General features: G+C 46.8%; 1 long non-coding RNA gene across 1 annotated transcript in view; it reads left to right on the plus strand.

Moving 5' to 3' along the window:
- Positions 1–16,340: 16,340 nt before the first annotated feature.
- The window catches only part of LOC135917027 (uncharacterized), a 47,809-nt gene continuing 42,530 nt past the window's right edge, over positions 16,341–21,619 (plus strand). The window contains exon 1 of the long non-coding RNA XR_010569148.1: positions 16,341–16,550. This is a non-coding gene — a long non-coding RNA (uncharacterized lncRNA). The remainder of the gene's footprint in view (positions 16,551–21,619) is intronic.

The following is a 21,619-nucleotide window of genomic DNA, read 5'->3' on the forward strand; positions in this document are numbered from 1 at the left end:
ACAAGTGCCTGTCGTCTGCGAGAAAAGTCTCGCGTTTGCAGCGAGCAGGTGTAGCAGACGACACTTGCAGCATTCCGCTCAAAGGCGCAACACTTTGTCACAATACAACATATTTATTTCCATAAATACTTGATGAGCATTTTTATATAAGTACATGCACGGTTGTTGTTGCTGTTTCAAAAATTAATAAATAATTATTCTCTGGCGTTAAATCGGGAACAGGATCGCACAAGAATGCATACCCCGGTGTGCCCTGTTGATAAATTCAGATCACCCGCACGAACCATAGCGAACCGTGCTTCCATCTCAAAGTCATAGAAAGTTTATGCAAGGTGATTCCACGAGAGATCAACACGGGTCGAAAAATTCATATTTTAGATTTCATTTAATATTTTATATTTTATTCACATACCACTCGGTAGCACTAAAGTGAACGTGGCTTCTTTTCCAAATGAATATTTTAGGAGGAAAAAAATAACGAGCTTCTTCAGTGTGGAGGTGCCTATTTCATGCACAAGGAATTTTCACAAGTTCACAACGATGTGAAATACAATATATTACAGATACAAAAAATACATTCTTGTGTGCAAAACGCAGACGTAAAGAAGGGTCAGCTAGCACTGTTTGAGGCTTCCGTGTAAAACGGAAGTGTTTTAGAAAAATTCCTTAATTTGCTACAGTCTTCAAAAGTTGCTATATTTACGATTTTTTATCGACCAAACCAATCCATGTAGTCTTTTGAAATCTGCTGGACTGCGAGGCCTTAACCTATTCAGCAACTGGGCTGAATATTCTTGGTGTATCATAAATTACTATTTCTACAATTCGCCTCAAATTTGAAGTTTTTTCTAACATGAACGCTATTTAAAAATAAAAAAAATCGTATTTTTTTGTCAAATTCTCGCGAACAACTGTTCTCAGGCTCGTGAAAAAGAATGTTAAAAAACATGTTGCAATATTTTGTTTGTAATCACAATACAGGCGGTAGAAATGAGAGCTTTGCCAGAATGCAGCAAGGTGCTAAGAAAAAGGGACATCGGGGTAGAAAGAGCGTACATAAGGCTCTGACTTGCCTAAACTTGACCGTAATTGCTACGTAAAGGCAGTTTTGACCTTATAATTAATTCTTCTGCATAAAAGTGCGTTAGTATACTACTTATTCGCTTGAATTGGAATACAGAAGCGTCAACATAACCATTACGTGGCTCATTTGATTTAACAGCAAGTGCGTGCACCTTGCAGCGTAGATAATTTGTGCCTTCTGTTAATGTAGGTTTGCATTTCTTTGTGCGCTACAGAATTAATAGTTAACTCTGTATGAATGTACAGAGGTAACAGAATGTACGGCAGGTAAATGCCTCTAATAATGTCGTATTGATTATCACATGAACGTCATTATACAACCTAAGAGGCGGTGGTGGGAGTGGCGACGGTGTTGGTTAAGGCAGGGTTACCTGGCAGATAGTGCCAGCGATTGTTTTTTTACTGTCTCTGAAGAAAAAGAAAAAAACGGAACTGTTAGATTACTATATAATTAAAAGTTCACAGTCTTAAAGGGAAGCTGAAGTGGTTTTCAATTTCCATGAATTGCTGGGATTGGGAAGAACAGACCTAATAATTTACGGTTCCGAAATTTTTTTCTTCGTTTTGTTAATATAAGGGGCGGAAATCGCTTTCTAAATCACCCCGCGGACACGCCCCCATCGCTTCCCGGAGCGCCGGGTGAGGAGGTTACCAGAGGAGAGAACCGGCGAGAGTGACGTCACTGGCGGGGACCGAGCTGCCGGACCGGCCTGCTGGCATGCGCTCGCATGCCTCTTTCCGTCCTGCGCTTTATGGTACGCCCACACTAGCGACAAAAACGCGCGCGACACGCCGCACGCGGCAAGCGACCGCGCGGCAGACGCGTGCGGGCAAGTCCACAGTCGCGTTTTGCGGCACGCGGCAGCGGCCCGTGGAGTCCCGCGTTGTCTCGTTCCATTCGATACTTCTCGCGACAACGCGCTCTCCGTTCTGCCCATTTCGTCTTCCATCGGAAGTGACTGTGTTTTTTTGCGCCACTGCCGGCCACGCTCAGGCATGTCGGATACGGACGAGGAGCTACTGGTGACTGTGAACACTATAATACTTGTTTGTTCTTTACTTGTGCGACGCCGACGTGCCAGACAGCGGACGAGAAAGTTTTGAGTGCGGTACAGGGACACTGAGGGCCAGGCGCGCACTCTGCTTCCCCACCTTCACCACCCCACCTTCCCTTCCCTTCACCTTCCCCACCCCACCCCACCTGTCATGCCAAACTGCTGTCCATAATGTGCCAGCGGTTGGCGCGCAGCTCCTTGTCCGACGCTCGATTTATCATAGAGGTACGCATATCCGCGAACGGTTTCCAAAAACGCCTCCATTGCGAGGCGAATTCTTCGTCGACGCCTCAGTGGCGGTGTGGTAAGGCTTAACAAAAACAGCCCCCTTGACTGGAAATGGCCTCTGAGATTTTACGGCGCGCGTGTCACTGTTCAGTCTCAGAGCCCATAGATTATGATTCTTTGCTTATGCGACAGGTGGCGCCACAACAGCGCGGCTCGTAAAGCGGCTCGCTTCTGATTGGTGGACGTTTCGCGTCTGCCGCGAAAAATGGGTCTCGCACCCATTCGCACGTTTGCCGCGCGTTGCTGCCGCTTTTCGTGAATCTTGCCGCGCGCGACAGCACCGCTCGCCGCGCGCGTTGTGTCGCGCGCGTTTTTGTCGCTAGTGTGGACGTACCATTACTGAACGACGCTACGAGAGATTAGCCGCCGCCGCCGCTCACGTTTGTTTTCCGATTTTCGTAAACTGTTCTTTCCTTCTGTGCTGCGTGAGTGCCTACAGCCAAGGGCGCCCAACATGCCCTCGTTCTGTGCAGCATTCGGCTGCGCGAACACACGCGGGCGAGACGATGTGGTGTTTCACAGGTTCCCGAAGCACAAGAAGCTTGCAGCGCAGTGCGGTGAGGAGAGACGAAATCAACTGTGCTGTGCTCGGACTATTTCCGCGATAGCCGGATAGCCTTACGACAAATGCGGAAACGCGTTGTTGCTAGCGTTGCTATACTCCGTTTCATACATCAGGTGCAACGCTGTGGAGGCTTGAGATACTTCTTGCAGTGGCTGCGTTCGCACTTAGAAAAAGTTCGGTGTTTCTTGACCCGATTTTTTAGAAAACTTTTCATATCTAAGCTCAGTTCTGAATGAAAAAAAAAAGAATTTACCCATAGAAACAATCCGTGTACTTATACGGCTGCTAACACGTTCTTTCAAATCAATTTTCTTTTCGGCATTCTTTAATTGCAGCCCGTTGCGGCAGCTTCACGTGCATGCTCGCGCGAGCAAATGCCGCTGGCACGGTGCGAACCATAGACGGAAACGCGCGCAGTAATAAATTTTGGTAATCGGACTTCGTGCGTAGCTTCCACAGCGTTGCACCTGAGGTATAAATTTCAGTATAGGCTTGCCTAGTGACATTCGACGTACGGTTGCAGTTATCATGTTTACCACACGGCGGTGCTAAAACTGCCTAATATCTTTATGTCAACACTAGCATGGAGCGCGCATACCGATTCTTGATCGAGCCACAATCGCAAAGTCGTCGAACCATATTCTGAATATTGCACATATAATCCCCCTGACCATCTCGATCTGGATATGTATGATAAGCAACTTCCATGACTGTACCTCGCAGCACTGCATGTGCGCGCTTTGTAACGCGGCACTTATGTTCGCGATCGTGTATCAACGCTCAGAAAACCACGGGACTTCAGACAAGCAGCGGCAAGGTGCTTGACATCGCGGAATTGTACCCGTGTTTACAATCTAATGAGAAGTTAGTGCTTCGGCATTCTTCCAGCAGCAAGTTCCCAGTGACACTTTAGCGCATTTTTTCTCCCGTCATTGGAACGTGCAGCTACATGAAAAAAAAATAATAAACCATACGTAACAGCTAAGATTTCCAGCGCGCGAGAAGGTGTACACATCGCTCTCGCTTTTGGCACACTCAACATCGTCGTTGCCGCCATCCTTTTCCGTATCGGCTGTCGGTCCGAACATGTACGGCGAAAATACAAGCTGTCCGAGACAGCGAGAACGTTCCATAATGCTTACAACTCAGCTATGCAGCCGGAACAGAACAGCGTGCTACGCTCTCAGACGGCGGCATGCGGCGGCGCCGACCGGCGACTGCCGCCACTGACGTCACAGCGGCTCCGACCAATCACGGGCAACAGCGGCGTCCGCGCGATACCCTGAGGCGCTGGTGCGCGTTTTCATGAAAAAACAGCCGCTTGCGCTTGTTTCCCCCCTTTTTGAACGTATTCGTGTTCAGGGGACTCAAAACTGTAGAATGCCGCAGAGAACTCATTTTTTTCGAAAAGTGTTTCAGCTTCCCTTTAAGGATCACCACTTGTCGGAAAGTTCACAGTTTCTTAGAAAAGCTAAAAAGAAGCACGACACTTCCTCTTTCAGATACTTGGGTATTTTGGGAACATTACCTGTTCCGCGCACTCATGATGAAATTGCCTTCTGTGCAAAGCCTCAACTAGGGCATTTATTTCTTCATTGAAGTATTGGAAGGACCAGATGAACTCTCGGCCAAACTTGCTGGTGTACAATGCATGGTATAGTTGCTGAAGCACCACTGACGAATGCTAAATGATGATAGCGTGCTGAGAACACGTCCTCAGGTTACGAAGCGCTGCTGTACTGGCAGCTCTTTCCGCAATTTTCTATAGGACAAACTGATCCAGAGAGCCAGATCACGCAGTTCTAATGAAAAGAATCCAATACGCAGTGGCACCGTTGCTTGCCTGTTGACTTACTGACCCGTAAGTGTACACTTGTTGATGATCCGCAGATGCCGCATTGAAGTGCTCTAGCATGGAGGCAGGGAGAGGGCCCAAGGAGCTTCGAGCATAGCTGATGTATACGCTCAGAAAGGCTTGATCCTTTTCCAATTACCTGCAGCAGTGCGAGACACTAATACCACGCGATCGAAATTGGTGGTATCAGGCTCGCTTAACCAAATGTGCCAAGGCCGTATGCCTGGAACACGTGACAAAGGTTACCACTGGTTCTGTTTGAGGCGGCGAAAGTTCTCTACTTCGTCCGCATCGGCATAGAGCAGTTTTACGTTTTTCAGCGTTGCGGTCATTTGCGCCACCATTTCAGAAGCTGACCTAATGACTGTAGTGCTGTCCGCTCTGAGAGTGTAGAGCGAGGCTTGGTGCTTTACTAAGCCACCAACACCATCGCAAGCGTTTTTCCCATGTCCTGTGGCCGAAAAAAAGCCACTTCGTTGACGCGTGCTCCTTCTGTGACAGCTCGTAAAGCTGATACTTGTTTTTGAAATGGCTACTGGCGCCATCAGACACGTATGTAACATGTTTGTCAAGCTGAAGTTCTTGCAAAGTAAGCGTGTGCAGCATCATGACATACGTCATCACTGATGACAGCAAAACAATGAGTGGATCCTCTACTCGCGACGACACACATAAATAGCGAGACCTGTTTTTTTTTGTGCCAATGGTACGACTGTACCTCGTTCAATCTAATTCTATGCAAAGCCAAAGTGAAAGACACGGGATCCGTGCTGTTGGTTCCGTTTGGCGTCGTGTATTGCTGATGCTTGAATGGCCCTTATGTAATTATGCGTGATGCACTTGACAAGCTATACACCAAGCTCCTGCAGAAAGGCAGTAGCCTGTGCTGTCTTTTTGACGAGGTCGCCATTTTCCCATACCGCATAGTTTACCTCTGTCTCTTCAGGGATTCCCAAAGTTGTAGTAGGTAAAGCATCCTCATTTGCACAATAATCACAATCTCCCAGGAAAGAATCAGTCGTGGGTGAGGTGCAAAGACATAGTTCTTTGAGGTGTGGAATGGTGTAGGCACCCTTCCGTGAACTCTTCTAGCGCGGAAACACACTGTGTGGCGTTGGCGCAATACATGCAAAGGCACACTTCTTCTTGTGGAGCAAGAAGAACTTATTTTGACCGGAGAGAATAAAACTTTGAGAGCCCAATCGATGTATCCGGATTGGTTTCCTTAAAGAGACCATATGTCTCCCGTACCGAGCGGGTCATGAACCTCTTGGCAGCATACTGTCTGTTCCCATCAATCGAAACGGATACTACATCCTTTTTGTTGGGACTCGGCCGAGAACATTCATGCTCGTCTTTTGGCATAATATTCCACAGCGGTCTGGACGTCTGTTGGCTTCAACCGTGCTTTCTCAGGTGCGTCTGGTGCTGACCATATTCCACGCTTCTCGCGCCAACGTCGGGATTTGTATATCATGCAGGCTGACAAATTTGGAATGAGAGCCTGGACTTTTCGGCGCTCCAGTTGGCTTGGCAGCAGAGTCAACAAGCGCATTCGCGCTTGATACGAAGAGCACAAGTCATAGGCTTCTTTAAAGTTGGTGAACCATTCGGTGCACACGCCACATTTGGTACCTGAGGGGTCCAAATGGCGCTTGCACTCTACGCAGTGAAGTTTGGACTTTGCAGTGCCACCGAGTTGAATTTGCTTTAGCGCCGGGCGAAAGTTCCTTACTCGCGGATCTGATTTCTGCTGATGAACGTGAGGCAAAGATTCAAGTGGATGTAGGCACTCCTTTCTACCTCCCAGTTCGTCTTCTTCCGGTAAGAATTCATCAGCTGTTTCAGCAGGGGAAGCATCAGAAAAGTAGAGCATTTCTTTTAGTCGCAGGAAACAATTTTGGCATATCTGGTCGTCATCCTGTGCATGGCGGGCTGCTCGCGGCAAGAGTTTCTGCAGTGCAGATACATCATGCAATGTCTCCAACCTTGCGGAAATTTCTTTGAAGCGGTATTTTCTTTTTGTGCAGCTTCAAGTAATCTGCTCAAAAGACCTTATCACCACTGTAGCGGTGAGCCATCGCACCTCTACTCACAGCTCAAATCACTGCGAACACTGTTAGCACTTGTCTATGATGAAGGACGGCTATGGGGTGTGCGCAGAACCCTCAGCCCAAAGTTGGCCTGTCGTCTGTTTCGAGGTCGTTCGCGCCTGATACAAGCAAGCAGACGTAAAAATGACAGCTCCTACCTGAACGAAGTGGAGGCAAAAATTAAGGTGTACTAGATTGACTCTGTAGCCAATCCACATTCATTTTTTATAGTATGTAAGATAACTGTACCATCACCTATAGGCGGTGTTTAAAGGATGGTACCTATGACATATTACCGGCTACCCGATTGCTTCCGGTGGTTGCAATCAGCAGGAGCGTGACGTTCGAGATTAGCTTGTGTTACCCAAAGTGAAAGTGAAAGTATATGCAAGGCTTGTGGTGCTTTCTTTATGAATGTTTGCGATTGGAATGGAGCAAACTTAATTTAGCCTGCAAGATTCTCTTTTATGTACCGATGAAGCGAATAGTTATCCGTTTGTATAATTAAATAACGCTGGATCGAGACATGGTGAGACAGAAGGTGCTTGAATTTTCCTTTTGTAGGCAATCTAAGCTGCGGTGTAGTAGCTCGAGAATACTTTAGCCATTCCAGTTGGCGCTGTAAAAAAAATGCTTTATGGTTTTAATTCGAAGTTGTAGTGAACTGATGGGTTTCGCGAACATAGCGTGCCTCGCCATACGGTCAGTCGATTGCTACCGTTACGTGATCAGGGGTGTGCCATATTGTCGATAAAGGCTACTGAGGGCCACTATAAAACATTTCATCACTTTCAATCGATTGGCTCTCGATCTTAACAACGAAACTTTTCTCTCGGGTGATTGCTAATATGGTGTTTGTGAATTAACTATGTAAATACTCTACATGACGCGCCGTCGTGTTAGCAGCCATGAGCAATTCGTTTTTTGGAGGCCTGTTGAAGAGAGGGGTGAAACTACCAGGAGACTTTTTTCATAAAAAATGGGCGCCTCTTTCTTTTACGCATTAATAAATGACCATATTTGGCTAGAACAACTCACCAGAGTAATAAGAATCATGATGACAGCTTCGCTGGGCAGTGTCTTTCTAACATCGGATAACGTGGTGACGCCAATTACCGAATTTTTCTTCCACGTAAAATGCAATGCCTCTCATAGCTAAATACTAAAGGAATGTTAAGTGTTTAGCGGAGCATCATACTCTACTTCGCGCGTTGAATTTGGAGATATTCTTTTTTTAGCCAAATTTACCGGTAGACACGGCGCATATATGCATTGCAAAACCTAGTAGACCCCTTTAACGCTACCTAGCTTGCGATATCCAAGCCGCAAAGTTTCTCGACTCACACGCTTTTGAAGAAGAAACTGTGGTTAAGGTATGGCAGCTGAAAGAAGCCGACGTATTCTTCAATACGTACGGCTCGAGCCACCCATACCCCAACCATACACGAAGGGAACGAGCGCGCGCGGCAGCCGAGCGAGCCGGAGCGAGCGGCGTCCTGGCCGTGACGTCACTCGCGAGTGGGCGCCACTCCTAATTCTCGCCGCTAATAGCCACTGCAAATGCAGCAGTAAGCGGTGAAAGCTGGTCGATCGTACGAGGTAAGGGAGGCGCGGTCCAAATTACAATATGCCGGCAGGCTCAAATTCATGGCAAACACAAATTACAGTTCAGCACAATGCGTTGGCGGGCTAGTTGGTGCGAATCCATGAATACTTTGTTTAGCGCAAAACGACAAACACAAGACGACAGGACAAGGCGCTACTCTCAAGTTGAGAGTAGCGCCTTGTCCTGTCGTTTTGCGCTAAACAAAGTATTCACAAATTACAGTCGCAGAATGTACCTACACCTAAGATACAAAAACATCAAGACGGCTTGGATTCGGAAATACACGTCCCTAGACGCGAAATACAGCGAAAATTCAAAACAACACGACACTAAGACGGAGGCAGATTGTCGCAAAGCAGTCATTAAGGAAATCAATGAGGCTGAAAAAACGATTTGGCGCACGACAGTGGCAAAAAAAGCAAAGCCTGGCACTATATTACCACCACAAGCCGGAACCGTGACCATCACCAGACTACCGAGGAGATAGAGGCAGCGCCCTGCTGTTTCAAGCCCGCACTGGCGCTCTCCTCACAAACCAACGCCGCCACGAACTATTCGGCGTAGATCCGACGTGCCGCTTGTGCGAGACTTCCCGCAGTTCCCCGATCGTGCCTCCTGGCTGAGAGCCTGGCGCTGACTGGTCTCACCGAGGAGGACCGAACTGCACGCGCCGAGACTACGAAGATCCGGCTAGAACAGTGGGAACGACTGGGCAAGCGAGCCGAATAGGTGAAGGAAACCCCCAGACAGATATCGCCCGGCTAGAGCCGCCCAGTCACAGCAAGTGGCCGCTGATGCAGACCTCCTCGGCTCCACGAGCTCGTCCTAATATAAAGACGGCCGACCAGGCAGCGACGCATCTGGGACGCGCTGTGGCTGGATGGATGGATGTTATGAGCGTCCCCTTTGGAACGGGGCGATGGGTTGCGCCACCAAGCTCTTGCTACCATATGCTGCTTGATATCCTACCTAGGTTAACCAATGAAAGAAGAAAAGAAAAAAAAAACACTGTGAACTAACACGTCCAAATTTTCTGATCCCCTATTGCGAAATGTGTTTTGTACGTCTCCGTCTTTTGTCGTTTCCCTACATTTCTTCCAGCAATCCTCCAATCGCCTCTTACTAATGTCTATTGCGGACCTGTTTGCATTACCATTGCTCCCGCTGAACCCAAGGGCTTCAAGGAGGCCAGTGGTGCCTAAATCGACCGCTGGTATAGACGTCTTCACATTCTAATAAAATATGCTCCGTCGTTTCCCTAGCTTTACCGCAGCAAGCACATGCTTCTTCTTCCTTCTTATATCTCGCTTTATAGGTGCGTGTTCTAAGGCATACCGATCTCGCTTCGAAAAGTAATGAGCGTCCCTTTGAGTTATCATAAATGGTTTCTTTCCTGATTTCGTTTTTTTTTCTCTTAAGTAGTTACTCATGGCAGGTTTCTTTTACATTGCCGCCACCCATGAGATTAATTCAGCCTCTCTAACTTTCCGCTTGACCTTCTTTGTTGCTGTGTTGCCCACCCCACAGGCCGCATACTTGCTGGTAAGCTTCCTGGTTCTTTTCCTCCACTGTGAATCAATCTTTTGCCTGTACAGATACCTGAACACTCTCCCAGCCCATTTACTTTCTTCCATACTCCTCAGCCGTTCTTCATACTCAATTTTACTGCGAGCTTCCCTCACTTCAAAACTAGTCCAGCCCATATCCCCCTGCACAGCTTCATTTGTAGTCTTCCCGTGAGTGCCCAATGCTTGAACCCATACTTGAACCAATGAATGACTTGAACCAGTGCCTCCTCTATTTTTCTGTGCCTGGGAAATGGAGCGGAGAACCAAGGGAATCCGGCCGTCGGCTCTAGTATGGCTTTTCGCCGCCACGCGCCGCCGCCGGAGTAGGATCATCGTCGCTCATTGAAACGCAGGGCGCGACTGTATACGCAGTTGTTAAATGGTTGAGCTTTCGACTGTATTCGCATTGTTTCAAGTACAAGCAAGACCTTTGTAAACACGAACCCTGAAGCACTTGTCGCTCTGGGCAACCAGCCTATTTTAGAGGCATGTGTCGTTCGCGGCTATTGCTGTTCGATGCGCTTGCGCGTCGTCTGCTGCGCCGATACGAGAGCGCGCGCCAGTTGAAATCCAATGCGCGGAAAAATGTTCTGTCGCCGTTATGTTCGCTTATATGAAAGTCGATATTTGAAAGCAGTGCTTGTCACCATATAATGGGAACGCTTGGGCGCTGAAAGAGCCCCTAACGTCTACTCGTGTAGCAGGCTGCACGCAAGCCGGGAGTTCACGCGCTAAATGGCACGTAAGGTCGTGAGACTGCTCTACGGCAAGACGTGATGCCACGTTTCCTTCTTAAAGCTTTTGAGAATTACATTTGTTGCCACCGCAAGGAAGCCACAGCTGGCGTCAGAAAATGAGGAGCTGTGCCGTGTCATTTAGGAACTCAAAGCTGTTGAATCGTAACGATGCAAAAACAAACAAAAAGCGCGTTCTGCCGCGCGATTCTGCAACACATGAAGTTCTGCAGAACCTGCATGCAGACACTCCGCAAATAGGGAGGTTCATGTCTTCAATATCAATGAGTTGCGAGTCATGGCTCACATTGATTTTACCATTTCAATGGTGGAAATAAAAGCATTTATTGCGGAAGGAAGCTACCACATGTCATTGAAGCGTATGCCACTCTCACAGTTTCGCGTGCTTTCGCGAAAGGGGCTTTCTTACAAAATGTTTAACTGCGTCGTGCCTATCAGTAACATTGAAGGCGTAGTTGCAGAGGAGCGGCCTCAGGAAACGAACCGATATGAGGTTCATGAGCTTAAGCCTGTGCTCGTTGCTGTCATTGCTCTTGCACTTTAGCAACTTTGAAGAACAAAGAGCTGGGACGGCGTACTCCACTAAGGTAGTCAATGGCTTCTGCAAGGTCTGGTGCTCCTGCAGTGCACGGTCAGCAAAATCTCTTAAACAGTCCAGGACAAAGAGAAGTTGGTCCGACGGGTAGAGCAGCCCACCTCGATCTTGGCTTCGAGTGAGCTGAAAGAGCGGCTGGTTGCTCACCGGCTTCGTACACAAAGTAACGCAGTTCTCGCAGTCAATATGCTCGCCTACAACCCTTGCAATGTAGCCCCCCACATAGGCGGTAGCCGAAATCTGAAGCGATGACAGCTGCTGTGGCAAAATTGTGGTATTAAGTCTCTGCAATGCCAATCTTGCTCTCGAGAGCTGGGGCACTGCTTGCACAGTCGACGGCAGGGGAGGTATTGAAGCTGAAGCAGAAGTTGGTTGTGCAGAGGAATGTGCATCACACAGTATGTGTCCCGACATTGCACCACATTCTTTGTGGGCAATATTGGAGGCTGCATTCGACACAGTAATCCCGGTCTTCGGTAGCTTTTCGAGGCCTGACAGTGCAGCCCGAACGTCCAACATGTCGTTGCACCCGGATGACATTCGCAAACTTCCAAAGAGCGATTCAATTGGATCGCTGTTGAATTTTCGAGTGAGCACAAAAGAAAACTTCTCTTCTGTCAACAGATATCTGACGCACGCCACTGTCGAATAGGTGGTTAACAGAATTGCTTCATACGTTTCGGCTGTGAGGAATTCATGAGCATGTCCAGATCTTTTCTTTAATGTCTCCAAGTACATAGGAAAAGTGACCTCAAGCCATTCAAGCCGCGGATCAGCACTGTCGTCAAATTGACGGCCATCCGAAAAATTGTGGCGTATGTGCTGCGTCGTGTTGCTGACATCGTGAAGCACGAACCACCGATAAACGTTCTTCATGAACGTAATTGTTGGGCCTGCGGCTGAAAATGACAGTGCACAAGTGTGTCCAGCCTGATCCTTGAGATGTTCCAAGGCAGCGGTTACACTTGGAGACATGAGCTGGACGGCTCTTGCCACGTTCATCTTTTCTATGTTGCTCGGATAAACATGCTTCCTGCTTAAAAACCGAACAGGCTTTACAGACAAGCCTTTCTGCAGTTGGTAGAGGTCTTTGTGTGAAGCAGAAATCTCACCTTTCGGGCCAAAGTCACGCGATAGAAACTGTGACCTCACGTTCTTCAGCACGTGGCACGGATCAAAGCTAATGAAAAGAATCCTGCTGCGGTCACAGGGGTGTTCAATCCGGTAGGTAAGCAGGCCATTTCCAAGCAATTTCATGCAATTCACGTTCACTTTATGATTGTCCGTGACAAGGCGAACAATCCTAAACCCACAAGCTTCCACTTTTTGCATGACGAAAATCAGCAACTTGTGGAGTTGGGGGCCCGTTAGCCCTTTTGTAAAATAATAGGCAACTGGAATTCGAAACTTTGTTGTCAGTCCACTGATGACAAAGCACAGGAGCGAATTGGCTAAGACAAGGTCACCGTTTTGCTCTTCCACCCCGATGTCTACTTGCCCAACAAAGCAGTCACGTTGCTTGTTGTATTGCAACTTCTGCTTTACCCTCATCTCGTCAACGATGAGCGAGCAGACCTTTGATTGCGGTTTGTCAAAGTTTTCGGCTTCACATATCAGCCGAGCTTCCACCAGTTTGCTGAAGCCGGTCTCACCACTTGTAGTTCCAATATAGTTGGTTAGGGTCTTTCGGTCTGGAAGCTTCAAAAGCATCTCCCCTCGAATATGTTCGTAGGCTTTCGTTGATAAATGCCTCAGCACCACACAACGTCGTGTAGTTTCTTCAGACCAGGTAGGCCTTTTTTTTTGTAATTGGTAATTTGGTCCACGAGAAACAATGCTGAAGCCTCTTTCTCTACTGCTCTTTCTCTAATGTAGGAAACGTCTGCAGTCAAAGAGTCCTCCTGCAGTTTCTTGAGCTCCTCTTTGTACTTGTCAATTGTCTGATGTCGTCTCAGTATCTGGCTCCTCAGATCTCTTTCTTTTCTCTTCCATTTGGCCTTTTCGGTAGTGAGCAAAGCAGAGTCCGAATTGCTGTCGACCTGGACACTTTTGTCGCATGAGGCAGCCTGGTCAGCCCTGTGCACGCATTCATTCTGGCACTGTAGACCATGATGGTCTCTTGTTTCGCAGGTAGCGCTTGTAGTATCCATCGGCTCCGATTCTTCAACTTCGGGACCTGTTGTTGCCTGCGTTGCACATGACAGCGGTCGCGAGGCAGCATGGCTACTGGTGCAATCATTCGTTGACTGTTCGTTCACAGCACGGTCACGTTTAGTGATACTTGCCATGCTTCGTTTAATTGTTGCCTTCGGCTGCAAACGTGAAGGGTAGTCTGCAAAGACGGACGGAACTGCATCCTTCTTGAGCCGCCGTTTTTTTTCTTCTGTGAAGTCTTCTGTTCTGAAATGGCGGCTGCATACTCTAGTGTAGTTTGAAGTTGTATTAGGCGACCAATCACCCCGCCTAATTACTGCAAGCCACCTCTCTCGTATACCAGCGGCAGCTGGTATTTCGTGGAACGACAGCCCGACAGTCTTTTTCTTTCCGTTTGATTTGCACAATGGTACGCAACAGTAAGACATACTGAGGCATAGGGAACACGTGCTTGCAAAATCCTGAAAGAAGAACAATACGAATTCAAAGTTTCGCAGTGTTAGCGCGGCCGGACAGGCTGCATGTGCAACACGTGCGTGCAAAAGCCTGAGAAAAAAGAAAACGGATACTATGAAATACGAATGCAAGTTTCGCATTGTCAGCGCGACCGGACAGAGTGCATGCAGAATACGTACCTGCAAAAGCCTGAGAAAAATCGGAAATGCAATCAAACGCGGATGCAAACACGAATTCGTCAGCTTCGTACTGCGCGCGGCCCGTCAGCGCCAGCTTACTATCCTTAAAGCCCCTCAATTTACCAAAAGTAGCGCCATTCTTAGATCTTTCCGCCACCCCGCTCACCCAGGCGCTTCCTCCTCCACTCCTCCTGTCGCCCCAGCCTCCTCCGCTCCCCCATTGGCCAATCTGTGTCACGTGAAAGCGGGCCCCTCGCTTTTGTATATTTTTTTCTTTCCGGCGTAGAGCAGGCGCCGCGCTTTTGTATATCTTTTCTTTCCAGCGCGCTGCGACCCCCAATCTTGGGCCTGCGACCCCCATTTTTGGGCCTCCGCGACGAAGTACGGCAGGCGGTTTGAAGGAGCGCGGTAGTTTTATACAATGTGTTAGGGCCGAGTGCTTAATTGCGATGCCGTGCTGCTGCGCCTACGGTTGCCACAATAGACCCAGTGACGGCAAAAAGCTTTTTGTTTTACCATCCGCCGGGCGCAACGCAAAACGAAGAAAAGTGTGGATTCACAAGATCGGGCGGGCTCACTTCGAGCAAGTGGCAAAGAACGCGCGGCTTTGTGAAGTAAGTGCCACGGCTCCTCCAACCTCTTCTTTTGACGCCCGTGTCAAAACGGGCCCGTGTCCAGTGCATTGGGCGGCGCGTTAAAGAACCCCAGCTGGAAAAAAATTAATCCGGAGCCCCCATTATGTCGTGCCTTATGAGATCGTGGTGTTGGGATGTAAAACCCAAGAATCAACTTTTCTTCTGTCTTGTGTGCCTTGACTGTTCCAGTTAACGCAACACTGCTTCCTTGTGAAAACTTACAACGCAAAAGAATACAGACGCACGTAGTATACAGAGATAAAATTAGCACTTCAACAAAAGTGTTGCTAGTGCCAATGAGGGAGGGGGATAATTATTTTCTGAACCTCTTTCCAGTTGTCCCATCAAGTTCCTTCTTTCTTTTCTATCAAATTCTAACCATTTGCACTGTAATAAATAAATAACGATTTCATATGCTGGTAAGTTGTTAAAATTATCTATACCGCCTATGTGTGAAAACATTGCTCATGGCCACCACAACCTGTGCATGAGCTACGTACATCTGTAAAAGGCGCGGAACAGAAACGGCCGTGCTGCCAGGCATTGCTGACCGCAGACAGTCGGAATCTCTCACGCGCCGGCCGAACAAAAGCATCCTGCAGGTACGTAAATTAACCTACGAAACCACGTGCACATACTTTCGCGCTGTCAAAACCTGAAACTCTGGTAATTACTCGCGTGTCTGAGCACACCGCGTGCTTGTGTCGTGTTTCAGCAACATGAACTTTCAACGTGCGCGCGCTTTACGCCTTAAATACGCCTTGAATAATGGTGCTTTTCTCTATTTCTTCCGCAAATCCGACACGACATTCTTAAGGCCAGTTACCGACTGACAAAGCAAGATCTAGATTGAAAAAACTGCTCCGCAGGACTCGAACGAACTTTTCCGCAGATTTCCTCCCGTAGCGTGTTAGCCGTCGTCTGCTACGGCAGGCCCACTGCCGGCGGCGCCACCGTCGAGGCCGCGCCGAGCGGAGGAGGAGAGAAGTGAATGGCGCTACTTTGGGAGATTGAGGGGTTTTAACTATCCTACTCACACAGCGCCGCCACGCGGCGGCGGCGACGCGGGCGCCCGACGGCCTGGGGAGAGCGTTCGCCCAGGCACTGAGAAAATAGAGGAGGCACTGCTTGAACCATGCTTGAACCGGCAGCGCTGGCGGATTGGATTGTCATGGCTTTGGTGAAATCCGAGGCGATTACAACAAACCGGACCAACCAGACGGACTCACAGACTGTGACTGTGACAAAACTGTGTTTTATGTTATTTTCTGCGTTTTCTCTCCTTACTTTCTTTCCTTCTTGTACTCTGAACATCTCCTGTGGCGTTGACAAACGCCTGCCCTGAGTCAAAAGGGATCAGGACCACTTACTTACTTACTTAGTTCTATGCGCTGCCGCTGCTCATTTTCGTACCACTGTGAAAGGTACGCAGTTTCCCTTCTCTAAGGTTGGTGCTTAATTGTTTGGCAAGGCAATAAACGGTGCCAAGTGTTATACTAAACAAAGCCAAAATGTGATCGTTCTGCAAAATTTGAGCAAAAACATCGCAGCGATGAATGCAAAATCTTTTTTCGAACACGCGCAGCTACATATTCGGGACCCTGTATACAACAGCGCAACGATGGTGACTGGAGCAGCGTGGCAGCTCCAGATTTCCTTCTAGGTAATATCATATTGTAATATAGCGAGAAACTATATGGGCGGAGATAGTGCTGGTAGTATTGGCATAGAGAAAGAAATTGTACTGACATGCTTAGCCTGTATCATTTCTATGGTGCCACGCGCTTGTGTCCTCGTGTGCATTAGTCCGTTTGTGGTAATCCGTGGTCTATTATCGCACTTGATTTAAATTGTTGTCGGAATGCATGACATATATTCGTAACCGTACGCATGCCATGACTAGTGTGGTCTTGGATGAATGTTATCGTTTCTAATCGTGCGCTGCTGCTGTTGTGCGGTAGGGTCGTCATCATTTGATCCTATGACCTCTATTCGGAAGCGATGACAGTGCGTCCCCGCGCCACACTCTAGAGAGCAGGTTCTCGCGCTCCCCGATGAAAACGTGTATAAAAAGGACTTGGCAACTTACGTACGCTCTCCTCACTATCACGTCGCACATGCTTTTGCTTGCATTGCATCGACTAAATTAGTTCCAGCAACGAACATTAATTGTATGCAAAAAGGCGTATTATGCATGCCTTAATGCGTTTAGTTAAAATTAAATAGCACCATAAGAAATCTGTGCAATTTCTTCTTTCATTTGTTTGAACCAACAAAGGGCCACATGACATCCAGTAAAACGAGGCATTTGGGCAGTTATGCTTAATTATTTTGCAGAATCCGTATTCACACGTAGCCACTTTTTTATCATATGTCTGGCAAGCATTAAGGACTTCAAAGGCAAGCACAGGCTCTTAATACTGAAGAAAACACTTCACTGAAGGACCCCTTACCAAATGGCATTTTGTTGTCGACGCACGGTATAGTACGATTTCCTTTATATGTTTTCAATAAGTATGTAGCAAGACGTATGAGGCTCTTTAAACTGAAACCGATGAAGTGTTGAAGAAATTGTGTCTCTGAATAATGCAGGAAAAAAAAATGATTAAGCAATTTTAGTCATGTTGCAGCATTAGACATTTTTAAATTGAGTGTTGCCACTCACATTTCACATGTTCAGAAATTGCAGAGAACTCTTTTCATTGGCATCTGAGCACATTTCTCGGGTGCCAATGGCCTGCAGTCAACTTGGCTGTGAAGGCCCATTTGGCTCGGTAATGGAGCAAGTACAGCCCAGCTGGTTCCACATTCTGGTAGCAGATGAGGAAGGTGAAGTCTGCCAATTCGGTCCAGTTGGCACGCCAGTAAGCAGATGCATACGCTGTAATTGATGCGCGCAATGGAAAGTTTGCAATGTGAAGTTTCAATTGAAGTCCTCAATTTCAATTTACATGCAAAGGTGAGAAGACAAATCATATTTATGGCATAATTCCTTATACATGACTTTTACTGATGTCATCCAAGGTGCCATGTTGGTGAAGTGGCACAATGAGTAGCTGCATCCATTGGTGTCTTGTGCAGCTCCAAACACAGCTGGTAGGGCAGAAGCCTCTCCTGAGGTTTTCTTCCTTCATGGAAGAAACTTATTTATGGCACTGAATATGATACACTGATATCATCTTAAGTGCCTTATTGAAGAACCATCACAGTGACAAGCTGTGTCCGTGATGTAACATCCAAGCTATTTATACTTTTGTCCATGGGCGTGTGTACTTCAGTGAAGAAACAGTGCCATCTTTAATAAGACAAAAAGACACGAGCACGACTGACTAGCAACCGTAATGTTTATTCTTAGTGAAAGGCCAATTAGAGCAGGACACATTTTCAAAATGCATTTAAGGTATGCCAACTCCTTGAGCTAGAATGTGGAGGTTTAACTGATGCACAGTTCAACATACTTGTGGGTAGCAAATGCTTCTGACATCTCATGCTTTTTTTTGTTCGAGGTATATCTTCAAGGTGATGCATTGGTCAATGCCTGGAATGCATTTATACGCACACACATGGCTAACAGCACTCGTGTCTATCATCTCGTCCCATTCAAAAGCAGTTTCCTCGCCTAAGCATTGTGCATTGCTGCTGTGCAGCTGTGTTTAGGTGTTTAGGATATGATGGTCCGAACGAACGATAAACGTCAAACTAAAGAGGCATGTGGTGATTCAAAACCCTGACAAAACTAGAGCTATATTAATCATACAGCGCCGTGTGTGCAGCATGTGGACGAAGCTGCCCAAGGCCTACATGACTGGACACCATGCTATTGTGGCAAGGGCTTTGACAACTTGAGAGTACAGCTGCAGCAGACATTCACTGCCCGACACATTGTGTCACTGCGAAGTATAAAATGTGGCGTTGACCAGAATAAAGGCGAAAAAAAAATGATTTCCTTCTGCCCTTTGGGCTCAAAGAGCCTGGTCTCACAATAAAGTTTATTTCTCTCTTCTGCCCTTTATCTGCTCAGCAACACATAATGCACCAACTGGCCCAACAGTCAATGATTCTAAGTATAAAATTGTTTTTGCAAGCACTAAAATTATTAGCAAGACAAAATTGTGTTTTGCCTTGTTTTAGGTTGTTAAAGAGCTGCATGTGAGGTTACTGCTCAGTGCCCATGCGGGATCCCTTTTCACAGCAGTCCTTTACAAAAAATTCTGGCAGAATGCATATCAAGATGAAGGCTTACACTATTGCGAGTAGCATTGAAGCAATGTAGCTACACGCCGCATTGCCACTGCTGGGCAATGCATTGTATACTAGGCACATGTGGCTCCTCTCTTGCGCTTCCCTCGGGACATGTCCATGCATGGTGCATGTGTGAATATATATTTAGACAGGACTACCCAGTTGCCGAAGTTGCGTGGGTTATGAAAAGCCGTTGGAAATGGGCATAGACAGCTAGACAGATGCCGGAAAGTGTGTCAAGTATAAGATTGCCAATTGCAGTAAAAAAAAAAAGAAATTGTGTTCACACTGTGTTAACGCCTTTCTGATAGATGTCACTTAGTCCAAAGGCCTTTGGAGTGTCCCTGTGTCAGGGGAATAACATTCAGTTGGTGTGATGGGTACAAATGATTTGCAAAGTAAACATTATATTTCAATACAGCCTAGTGCAAGGGCTTGTAATACCTTTTTTCTAATAATGAATGTGTATATATATATATATATATATATATATATATATATATATATGTAGTTATTTAACGTACATACTTACTCTATCCAATTTGTCACTGCTTGACAATGTTTGTTCCTCATATTTGAAACGTTCGAAGGGGGCAAAGACAGTGCAAAGGACAGGCCAAAAGCGGAGACGACATACACTGTGCTGTCCTGTCTTGTTCGTCCTGTTCATGACTAGTACATCATGGTCGCATATTGTGGTTTTGTGTGTTTTATGAAGCACTTTTTGATGCCAAAGCACTTTTCCTGCGCGTTTTTATGAATTCATAGAATCTCAATGGGGAAATCAAGCAGGGATAATGCAACATAACTAGACGCTACCATAAAAGAAATAACATACTCAGAAAGAGGCATCAAATTGGCCATGAAAAACATCAGCATTGGTGATCCTTCATGCGAATAAATATAGTCAGTGAAAAATGCTAGTGACTTATCGTGCGAATAAAGTTTGAAAAAAAACTGAAAACAAACATTGAAAACAAAGTTAATAAATGTATGTCGAAAATTCAAAAATGGGGGATAAAGGCTCTAATTTTAGCTAAATACTATTGTGAACGCAAATACAAAATAAATGTGCAAACATGCGTCTTTATAGTTTGGTCATATCATTTTACTAAGTATACGCACCGTGCACGCCGACAGACGTGCCACTGGTGGCGACCTTGCGCAGAACACGCAGGAGAGGAGTCTGGCGTGCGCCGTAGTTTCTTGTGTCGTTGATCGTGCTTCTCCGTCTTATTCACGTCTTCAGAGCAAGATAGGCAACACCATTCGCACGTGTGGGGTGGCCACAGCTTCAGGGAATGTCGAAGAATTGTTGCAGGGTGGAGGGCTCAAATACCGGTAAAAACGTGCCGGCGATACGGTTCTAATCATTCCCGGCAAAGCCTCATCAGCGGGAGCAACGGTAGCAAAAATGGATCGTCGCTTCGAAGGGAAATTTCTTGATCTCATCCTTTCCTTTGTCTCATTGGTGTTTTTTTCCACTTGATCATAGACGCGTGAGCAACGAAGTTCGTCTGCAGTGCAGCATGAGGTTTAAAGGCATTTCGCTAAAGTTCGGAATGCTGTTTGCCGATTATATTGTTTTTCCGCTTCTTTACCTCGTTGCGCTAGCTAGGCAGCACGACTGCACGAGCGCATTGCGTTGTATGTTAAAGCTACTGAAGTTTGCAAGAACTGAAATTGTTGGTTTCATGTGGCACGGTAAATCCTCGCACGAGCTGTCGCGCACTTAATGTTTTTACATATATTTTATGCGTGGCTTCGCACATGTTTAACTGTTGCTAGTTGCTCCATGCATAACTCTTGTCGATTCTTTTGAGCTGCAAAGTTTTCGCCCTGCCTTGTTTGTAAAGGGTATAAATCACACTGTGTCTTAGCGGAATGATACCAAGGAAGTGCTTCTTTAACAGCTTTATTCGTTTCGCCTGAGGGCATCTTAGATATTGTTTGCGTTCTTGGAAATGTGTTTAGAAAATAGGTAGTAGTTCAGGGCGAGAATTGCTAATAGCTGCTGCATATGGTATTTTTGTTCCATTTCTCACTGAAAAGTTTGCGTCCCGTTTGGGAAGTCATCACACTTCGATGCTGCCTGAGCAAACTTAACACGCCGAGTAATTTGTTTGTTTCACAACGTAGTCCCTTCTTGCATGTAAGTTTTGTACTCAACTGAATTCTTTCTTATACATACGCTGCAGACGACTAAACCGGGCCTTCGCGCCAGCGCTCATCTGCTTTAACTGGCGCTGCTCTGCCTTTAAATATATCATGTGGCACCTCTCTCTAGTAATATAAAAATGTACTGAAAAATTAGTCAGTCTTTAGCTTTGTACGTTTCCAAGCAGCTCCCTTGAAGAATTTAAAATTGCACAAACTGCAGAGGGAACGGTAGTTCATCGGTGTATTCAGCAGAATTGCATCGGTGGTACAGCATTAACGCGCTTTTATTAACCTGTGTGTTTGGTGACTTCGTTGGCTGGTGTACGCGTT

The sequence above is a fragment of the Dermacentor albipictus genome, chromosome 6 (genome assembly GCF_038994185.2).
Source record: "Dermacentor albipictus isolate Rhodes 1998 colony chromosome 6, USDA_Dalb.pri_finalv2, whole genome shotgun sequence".
Lineage (NCBI taxonomy): Eukaryota > Metazoa > Arthropoda > Arachnida > Ixodida > Ixodidae > Dermacentor > Dermacentor albipictus.